This window comes from Oncorhynchus keta, chromosome 9 (genome assembly GCF_023373465.1).
Source record: "Oncorhynchus keta strain PuntledgeMale-10-30-2019 chromosome 9, Oket_V2, whole genome shotgun sequence".
Classification (NCBI taxonomy): Eukaryota; Metazoa; Chordata; class Actinopteri; order Salmoniformes; family Salmonidae; genus Oncorhynchus; species Oncorhynchus keta.
The window spans coordinates 34,403,016-34,413,795 of record NC_068429.1 but is presented as its reverse complement, the minus strand read 5'-3'; positions in this window follow the sequence as shown (position 1 = coordinate 34,413,795).

Genomic DNA, 10,780 nt, shown 5'->3' with positions numbered 1-10,780 from the left:
GATGTGCGATTGCTCACAAATAGGACAGGTTTGGTGTCATTTTATCACTATGTTGTTCTTCACACACTTCAATAAACGAGGGCAGGATTGTGAAATATTCTTTCTTTATGGAGATTCCATCCACAGTCACAAATATTCCACATACATTATGGGAATATGGGATATTTGAGGAAACAAAGCTGAGTTATGCGTTGATTTCGAGTTAACATTTTACTCCACAAGAGAAAAAGTGCTTTTAAAATCAATAGTAAAATAGAAGTAGAATTGAAGGAGTCACAATATTGGTACCACAAAGAACGATCCTTTATGAATCATGAACAGAGTAAGGCTTACCCTCAAGTCTTTAGGGGGTAAAATACATCCAGTGCTTCTATTCATCTTGCTCTATGGCCAATAATGTGTTCCACTACATGGTACTGTTTTGGAGAGGCTGAGATTCATGGGAATCCCGTAGCCTGCTGGATTATGCTTATGTCACCTTGGTCAAGATAGAGGAATGTGATAATGGGATCCTCTACTCATCATCACATTTTAATGCACAGAAGATGCTGCCTACAAGAATCTCAGCCAATGCTTAAAATGGGATGCTTGTTCTGATGCTTGCTCTGCAACTGTTGACTCGTGATTAATGAGTGAAAATGTTCAGTGAGAGAATGAGGGGATATTCAGAGAGACCACATACCGTATTTTCCAGGACATTTGCCAGGTCAATTTGTGCTTCACACATTTGTATTTCATATGTGTACAACTTGGTGAAGCAAAGTGGGAGTTGCAGTAGTGGATTTCAGTGCTGTCTGAGGGAACGAGAGTTCAATGCCCTCGACTTGTCTGTATGAGCTCAAACTCTGTGCTACATTATTAATACCTTGTTCAGCAGACAGTTATGAAAGTTTTTTCTCTTCTGCAACATCCAACCTTAAGAGCACTGCTAACAGTCACAAACACACACAACGACTGGCATGTACTACGTCCTCTTTTTCCTCTGATGAAATATGGAAAGGGGCATACCGAGTCAGTTGTCCAACGGAAATGTGTCTTCTGTATTTAACCCAACCCCTCTGAATCAGAGAGGTGCAGGGGGCTGCCTTAATCAACATACATGTCTTCAACATACAAGGCAGTTAACAGTGGGTTAACTGCCTTGCTCAGGGGCAGAATTATTTTTTACCAAATCAGCTCAGGAATTCAATTCAGCAACCTTCCGGTTACTGGCCCAAAGCTCTAACCACTAGGCTACCTGCCGCCCCATGATATACAGAATTAAGGCACATGGTCACATAGTGCAGTCTATCACTACAGAGAAAAATATGTGGTAACCTTATTTTGTCCAGAGAGGAAGAAAATCCATAGTTTAATGTTATCAGACATCGTACTATCAGCCAAGTACTGATCTAAACAAATAGTCAACTAAAGGAGGCAGATTAAAAGTGCGTGTGTGCTCGCGCACGTGTGTGTATGTACACATGCGAGACAGAGTGTGAGAGAGCGAAAGAGAGGCCTCAAAATACAAAATCATATTAAACTAAATGAACTGAAAAAGAAACCGCAGACTTTGCGAATTACTTAAAGCTAGAATCCTTAATTGAAACAAGATCAAAGCCTCACCTCACCTCAGTTTTGGCAAAAGGCTGAGAGATGGACCTGGAGAAATGTAACCACTCAAATTCATAGAGCTATGGATGCAATGATGTCAAAATTATAGTTTTACCCTATTAGTTTACATTTACATTGCTTACAAAAAATGCTGTAAAACAAGCTTTTATTTTGGTTTCTGATGGCATGGCAGTTGAAGTAAGCTCATGAAGCTATATACAGTATATATGAAGTTATATTCATCAAGAATCAATGGGTATATATCAATAAATCCAAAATGGATGTAGCAACTAAGGATTCTAGCTTTAAGGACAATTTGGGCTGGCATTTAGAGATTGGATTACTTTTACAGCGGTCTATTACCCACAAATTGATGTGGACAAAAGCAAGTCAGGCATAGCCATTACACAAGGAAATAGGTCATTTAGCAAAATTAGAAAGCTGGTGTAAATACCACACAACAAAATGCCACAGCCCTTTTTCACTTGAAACATATCTGAGAATTACAATCCGTGAAGAGAATTCCTATGCTCATAATTCACTGTACCTATACATTGATGTGATTTAAGACAACAGCAGCAGCAGTCTGCAAAACTCGCTATGTGAACTCCTTTATCTCCAACTTTTGCGTATAATTAGCTGTTTAAAAAATCCCCAATGGTAAATCACATTTCATGGACAAGTAATCTGAGGTTGATGATGGTTCTCAAGGTAAACTGTCTTTCACAAGAAGAATATGAATATTTACAATTCATATATGAATAAATAATGTTGGAAGCACTTTCATTGAAAGAACTCTCACCAGAAGCACACGCTTTTAACTTTAGCCACCACGGACACCCACCAATGGATGAGGGTTGTACTTATTATCATCCACATTGTTGCCATCTATAACGACACAAGGTGAGACCCAGATGCAGTCACAGGAGGCAGATGGTTATAGTCTCTGATATTTATTGAACAATGAGGGGCAGGCAAGAGGCAGGTCAAGGACAGGCAAGAGTTCATAACCAGGTCAGAGTGCAAACGGTACAGGGCGGCAGGCAGGCTCGAGGTCAGAGGCAGGCAGAATGGTCAGGCAGGCAGGCTCAGTGTCAGGGCAGTCAAAAGGTCAGAACCGGAAGGACTAGAAAAGAGAGACTAGCAAAAACAGGCGCTTGGAAAAACGCTGGTTGACTTGCCAAGACAAGACAGACTGGCAACAGACAAACAGAGAAGAGAGGTACCCTGATACACTGAGGGTAATAGGGAAGATGGGTGACACCTGGAGGAGGGTGGAGACAATCACAAGGACAGGTGAAACAGATCAGGGTGTGACACCATCCAACCGTAAAATGGCACTGTGAACTTGATTTGCATTGAGCGGGGTTAATCAACTTAAATGACCTAACTGAGACTAAAAAATGCAAATGCCAGTTATGTACAGGCATGCTAATGGATCAGATGGATTTTTTTTTTCTGTCATCAGAATAGAATTAATAAAATGTCACTTTGTATTCTAGCTGAAATGAACCTATTAGTTTTATTGAGAATGTTCCATGATGACCAAAAGCATGTACCAGTACTCAACCTACATCAGAACACTACTACAATAACATGTCCTGTGCACTATTAGAAGAAAAGGTGCTATGTAGAACCTAAAGGGGTTCTTCAGCTGTCCCCTTATGAGAACCCTTTGAAGAACCATTTTTGGTTCCAGTTAGAACTCTTTTGGTTAAAGGTAGACCTTTTGCACAGAGGGTTTTACATGGAATTTTAAAGTGTTTTAATTGAAACAAAAAAGGTTTTGACTTGGAACCAAAAAGGGTTCTTCTATGGGGACAGTCGAAGAGCCCTTTTTGAACACTTCTTTCTTAGAGTGTGCCTACATCCTATCCCTTGTTCCTATTGCAATTCTATATTTAATTTCTACTTTTTTTGTAACGACTCTCCTCTTCTTCTGACGAGGAGTAAGAGATGTCGGACCAATGTGCAGCGTGGTAAGTGTCCATATCAATACTTTATTTACATGAACACTAAACTACAAAATAACAACGTGAAATACCAAAACAAACGAAACAGTCCCGTGTGGCACAAACACTGACACGGAAAATAATCACCCACAACTCAAAAGTGAAACCAGGCTACGGAAGTATGGTTCTCAATCAGGAACAACGATTGACAGCTGCCTCTGATTGAGAACCGTACCAGGCCAAACACAGAAATTCCAAATCATAGAAAAAGGAGCATAGACAACCCACCCAACTCACGCCCTGACCATTCTAAAACAAAGACATAACAAAAGAACTAAGGTCAGAACGTGACAGTACCCCCCCAAAGGTGCGGACTCTGGCCGCAAAACCTGAACCTATAGGGGAGGGTCTGGGTGGGTGTCTGTCCGCGGTGGCGGCTCTGGCGCGGGACGTGGACCCCACTCCACCATAGTCTTTCTCCGCCTCTTTAACCGCCTCCGTGGCCTCTTTAGCGCGGCGACCCTCACCGCCGACCTCGGACTGAGGCCCCTTGCTACATGTCCCGAATGGACGGGAGATTCCGGCAGCACCGGATGGACGGGAGATTCCGGCAGCACCGGACGGACAGGAGATTCCGGCAGCACCGGACAGGCGGGAGACTCCGGCAGCTCCGGAGTGAAGGGCGATTCCGGCAGTGCCGGCGTGACGGGCGATTCTGGCAGATCCTGACTGACGAGCGGCTCTGACAGCTCCAGACTGACGGGCGGCTCTGGCAGCTCCAGACTGACGGGCGGCTCTGGCAGCTCCTGACTTACGGGCGGCTCTGGCAGCTCCTGACTGACGGGCGGCTCTGGCAGCTCCTCTCTGAAGGGCGACTCCGGCAGCTCCTCTCTGAAGGGTGACTCCGGCAGCTCCGGAGTGATGGGCGATTCGGGCAGCTCCTGACTGATGAGCGGCTCTGGCAGCTCCAGACTGACGAGCGGCTCTGGCAGCTCCAGGCGGGCGGCTCTGGCAGCTCCCTGAGCTCCTGACTGACGGGCGGCTCTGGCAGCTCCCTGACGGGCGGCTCTGGACTGACGGGCGGCTCTGGCAGCAGGACAGACTGCTCTGGCAGCTCAGGACAGACGGGCGGCTCTGGCAGCTCAGGAAAGACGGGCGGCTCTGGCAGCTCAGGACAGACGGGCGGCTCTGGCAGCTCAGGACAGACTGCTCTGACAGGCGGCTCTGGCAGCTCTCTGGCAGCTCAGGACAGACGGGGAGACTCTGGCAGCTCAGGACAGACGGGCAGCTCTGGCAGCTAGGGAGGAGAGGACAGACAGCCTGGTGCGGGGGCTGCCACCGGTGGACTGGCTCTGGATAGCTGGACCAGGCACTGGAGACGAGGGCCTGGCTCTGGCTGAATGCTCCTTGTAGCCAGGACAGACTGGGCTGTGCTCGGGGACACCATGCTGCCAGGCCCGAGGAGATGGAGCGTTGAGCTCATGGCACCTGGCTCGATGCCCACTCTGGCGATACGAGGCGCTGCTATGTACCGCACCAGGCAGATGCCTGCGCACCGGGAACACCGGCCTCACGGCATAACACGGTGACTGCCCGGTCCCTCTCTCTCCAGGACAGACGGGGGAGTTGGCGCAGGAGACTCTGGCTGCCACCCTCCCAATACATTTTGGGGCTGACTCTGCCTCTTTCACTGCCTCCAGCTCTGCCTTGGGATGGCGATACTCTCCCGGCTGTACCCAGGGTCCCTTGCCATCCAGGATCTCCTCCCATGTCCAGGAGTCTGGAGATCGCTGCTGCTGCCCGTTACCACGCTGCTTGGTCCTTTGGTGGTGGGTGATTCTGTAACGACTCTCCTCTTCTTTTGACGAGGAGTAAGATATGTCGGACCAATGTGCAGCGTGGTAAGTGTCCATAACGATACTTTATTTACATGAACACTAAACTAGAAAATAACAACGTGAAATACCGAAACAAACAAAACAGTCCCGTGTGGCACAAACACTGACACGGAAAATAATCACCCACAACTCAAAAGTGAAAACAGGCTACCTAAGTATGGTTCTCAATCAGGAACAGTGATTGACAGCTGCCTCTGATTGAGATCCATACCAGGCCAAACACAGAAATTCCAAATTATAGAAAAAGGTACATAGACAACCCACCCAACTCATGCCCTGACCATACTAAAACAAAGACATAACAAAAGAACGAAGGTCAGAACGTGACACTCTTGGTGCTTTTCTGAATTGAAACTGAACATAAACCGACACAAATACTCTATATTATTGACAGAGAAAATACACCTTTCTGTTATAAAAACATTTAGATTACCTTACATATTGCGTCAAGGTATTAATTTCGGGGCGGCAGGGTAGCCTAGTGGTTAGAGCGTTGGACTAGTAACCGAAAGGTTGCAAGTTCAAATCCCCGAGCTGACAAGGTACAAATCTGTTGTTCTGCCCCTGAACAGGCAGTCTGTTGTTCTGCCCCTGAACCTGCTGTTCCTAGGCCGTCATTGAAAATAAGAATTTGTTCTTAACTGACTTGCCTAGTAAAATAAAGGTAAAAAAATAAAAAATTCCCAGTCACATAGATGATGATGGAGAAGAGAATGGGTACCTGGTAAGGGACATATTGCAAATTACTGGGGGGGTGGTAGTGTTTTATTCCTGGTTTACATTCACTCTTTGCAGGTTTTCCATCCTAGCAAAATGTCCTATTCTGCTTGCATGCGCCTCACCTATATCAATGTGTTTTGGTACTTGCCTTACTATACCACACGTCAGTCGTCTACCATTCTAATGGTCTATCCTGCCTTCTATCCACCATTCAGAGTGACAATAGTGGTAGGTGGATCGTTTGTCCAGATCTGCAATAGGCTGTCTAGCAATCATGCCGCACATAAAAACATTAAATGCTGCATCCATTTTTTAAATGAATCGACAAGAACAAATAGGAATAGCTGATAGGCAGCAGAGAGGCCAGATGCATCATTGAGCATGAAAGAACAGCTTCACTACTGATCTTGTTTTAGGGACAAGACAATTATCCTACCTTAACTAGCCTACAACACCATAATGTGATGAATAGTTGCATTTTTCTTTTCAAGCGAGTACAACATTCTAGCCTACTCCAGTGAACATGTTATTTGAATAACAGCTCAAAAGCCCTGTGATTTGAATGTTTCATTTGATTTGGATCAGTTGTGGCTCTACGCTCAACAGTTTATAAGGTCTAGAAAGGCACAGGAGCAGGCCAGTCTGGCTGTATTTTTTAAACTTCTGATACGGAATGCGCTGTCTGTTGCAGATCATCATAGGCTACTTCAAAAGTATCCTGTAGGCATGCGCACGTTCATCCAAAATATAATTCCAACATCCTCAAAATGTCTTGACATTAACCAGGTTTACATGCAACCTTTTGATGCGAGTAAAGTAACCTACATGTCTGATTAAAAAGCTTCACTGCATCATGATAAGCATTCAGTTTATTAGGCTACAGATGAAATAGGTTATGAACTTCACAGGGTGGTGAAAGGGCACAGTGATGAGGATGATTTTCCTTTCAATAAATATTGAGGGTCTTATTCTGGTTACATGATGATCGAAGCTTGGCTGCCATTGACAAATAAAAATTATCTTGCACATTTATCTATAAAAACCTCATCATGTCGTATGCTATACCTGCACTGGCTAGATGTTTACCATTCGGCCATCAGATTTGCCACCAATTCTCCTCATAGGACACATCAATGCACACTATACTCCTCTTACAAACTGGTCATCTCTGTATAACCGTCGCAAGACCCACTGGTTGATGCTTATTTATAAAACCCTCTTAGGCCTCACTCCCCCCATCTGAGATATCTACTGCAGCCGTCATCCTCCACACACAGCACCCGTTCTGCCAGTCACATTCCATTGAAGGTCCCCAAAGCACACACATCCTTTGGTCGCTCGTCTTTTCAGTTTGCTGCAGCTAGTGACTGGAACGAGCTGCAACAAACACTCAAACTGGACAGTTTTGTCTCAATCTCTTCATTCAAAGACTCAATCATGGACACTCTTACTGACAGTTGTGACTGCTTTGGGTGATGCATTGTTGTCTCTACCTTCTTGCCCTTTGTGCCGTTGTCTGTTCCCAATAATGTTTGTGCCCTGTTTTGTGCTGCTACCATGTTGTGCTGCTGCCATGTTGTGTTGCTACCATGCTGTGTTGTCATGTGTTGCTGCCATGCTGTGATGCTGCCTTAAGTCTCTCTTTATGTAGTCTTGTGTTTTCGTGTGTTTTGTCCTATATTTTTATTGAATTTATTTATATTTTTAATCCTAGCCCCTGTTCCCACAGCAGGCCATTTGCCTTTTGGTAGACCGTCATTGAAAAATCTGCAAGCTGTTGGCTAGATTGCACATACCAATACCAGAGTAAGCACATTCGCTATACCTTCACACATTGTTTTGTGTGTGACAAAACCATCAGTATGCCTATAGTGGCAATGAAGGAAACCCATTTAACTAGTATTTAGGAATTTCACCTTAAAAGGTATGTTCATGTGCACTACATGTGTATCGATGTACAGTCTTTCATCTGCGACATGTCCATTTGATGGAAAGAACTCTGATGGGAAAAAGTGCATTTGGCCTATACACCAAATTCAGTTCCTGCTATGTTTGCCGCAATATAATAGCCTGTTTGTATTTTCCCTATAAACAATGGCTTGACTTACTTCTGATATTGCCCCAATACAGTTTAGAAACTGTTGTGAAGGTTTGGTGTGGCTTTTATTAAGCTTTAACTACTGCAATCATTTGACATAAAGGCAGTGTGCACTGACGCTCCAACTGGCACCGACAGTTGAACTTGAGGTGAGGAAGAATGTTTCAGGCCTTCGGTTGCCCCTAAAATGTAACAATATAATGCTTATCTTTTTACAAAAAAATCTGATTGAAAATGAACAAATTACCCTTCTTCTGTACACCTATGTCGGTATAGCAGACGCAGTAGCTATCTGACATAAAGAAATGCATGTCGGTGTCGTTGCATGACGCCTGCAAATCTCTATCTCTCTCGGGCTAGGCCTAAGTCTCTCTTCCTTTATTTACAGTATATTTCGAAAGTTTTCAGACCCCTTGACTTTTCCACATTTTCCAACGTTATAGCCTAATTCTAAAATTGATTAAATTGTTGTTTTTTCATCAATCTACAAATAATACCCCAGAGTTCCTCTGTGGAAATGTGAGAACCTTCCAGAAGGACAACAATCTCTTCAGCAGTCCACTAATCAGGCCTTTATGGTAGAGTGGCCAGACGGAAGCCACTCCTCGGTAAAAGGCACATGACAGCCTGCTTGGAGTTTGCCAAAAAACGCCTAAAGGACTCAGACCTGATGAAACCAAAATTGAACTCTTTTGCCTGAATGCCAAGCGTCACTTCTGGAGGAAACCTTTCACCATCCCTACGGTGAAGCATGATGGTGGCAGCATCATGTTGTGGGGATGTTTTTCAATGGAAGTTACTGGGAGACTAGTCAGATTTGAGGGAAAGATGAACGGAGCAAAGTAGAGAGAGATTCTTGATGAAAACCTGCTCCAGAGTGCTCAGGACCTCATACTGGGGTGAAGATTCACCTTCCAACAGGACAATGACCCTAACCACACAGCCAAGACAACACAGGAGTGGATTCGGGACAAGTCTCTGAATGTCCTTGAGTGTCCCAGCCAGAGCCCTGACTTCTACCCGATCGAACATCTCTGGGGAGACCTTAAAATTGCTGTGCAGCGAAACTTTCCATCCAACCTGACAGAGCTTGAGAGGATCTGCAGAGAAGAATGGGAGATACATGTGTGCCAATCTTGTAGCTTCATACCCAAGAAGACTCAAGGCTTTAATCAATGCCAAGGTTGCTTCAACAAAGTACTGAGTAAAGCGTCTGAATACATACGCAAATACAATATTTCGAAACAAAAAAAACGTTTTGGATTTGTCATTATGGAGTATTGTGTGTAGATTGATGTTGAAAAAAAACTATTTAATCAATTTTAGAATAAGGCTGTAATATAACAAAATGTGGAATAAGTCAAGGGATCTGAATACTTCCCGAATGCACTGTATTAACGCTCCTCTAAACCTGTTGAGGCAGCAGGGTAGCCTAGTGGTTAGAGCATTGGACTAGTAACCGGAAGGTTGCAAGTTCAAACCCCTGAGCTGACAAGGTACAAATCTGTCATTCTGCCCCCTAGGCCGTCATTGAAAATAAGAATTTGTTCTTAACTGACTTGCCTAGTTAAATAAAGGAAAAATAAAAACTGCAGGTGATGTGGCAAACCCTGGACTAAAGTTATGGATAGAATAATGAAAAGGATGTGCAGTAAGCCTGTTTTTATACTTTGTTAAGTTAAACATAAATTACTATATCTTGCGACTCCTCAACCTCCAGGAACCCCACGTAGTGCACAACCCCACGTAGTGCACATCCTGTGGCGGACTGCACTAGCATCGAATAGTCCCCGCGATGTGCAACTTTTCAGGGAAGTCAGGAACCAATACAGGCAGTCAGTCAGGAAAGCAACGGCTAGCTTTTTCAAACAGAAATTTGTAGTTCTGTAGCTCCAACTCTAGTTTTGGGACACTGTAAAGTCCATGGAGAATAAGAGCACCTCCTCCCAGCTGCCCATTGCACTCAGGCTAGGTAACACTGTCACCACCGATAAATCCACAATAATCGAGAATTTCAACAAGCATTTCTCTACGGCTGGCCATGCTTTCCTCCTAGCTACCCCAACCCTGGCCAACAGCTACACACACCCCGCAGCTATTTGCCCAAGACTCCCCAGCTTCTTCTTCACCCAAATCCAGACAGCAGATGTTCTGAAAGAGCTGCAAAACCTGGACCCGTACAAATCAGCTGGGCTAGACAATCTGGACCGTCTCTTTCTAAAATTATCTGCCGCCATTGTTGCAACCCCTATTACCAGTCTGTTCAACCTCTCTTTAATATCGTCCGAGATCCCTAAAGATTGGAAAACTGCCGCAGTCATCCCCCTTCTTCAAAGGGGGTGACACTCTAGATCCAAACAGTTGCAGAACTATATCCATCCTGCGCTGCCTGTCTAGTCTTCAAAAGCCAAGTTATTAAACAGATCACTGACCATCTCGAATCCCACCGTACCTTATCCACTGTGCAATCCGGTTTCCGAGCTGGTCACGGGTGCACCTCAGCCACGCTCAAGGTACTA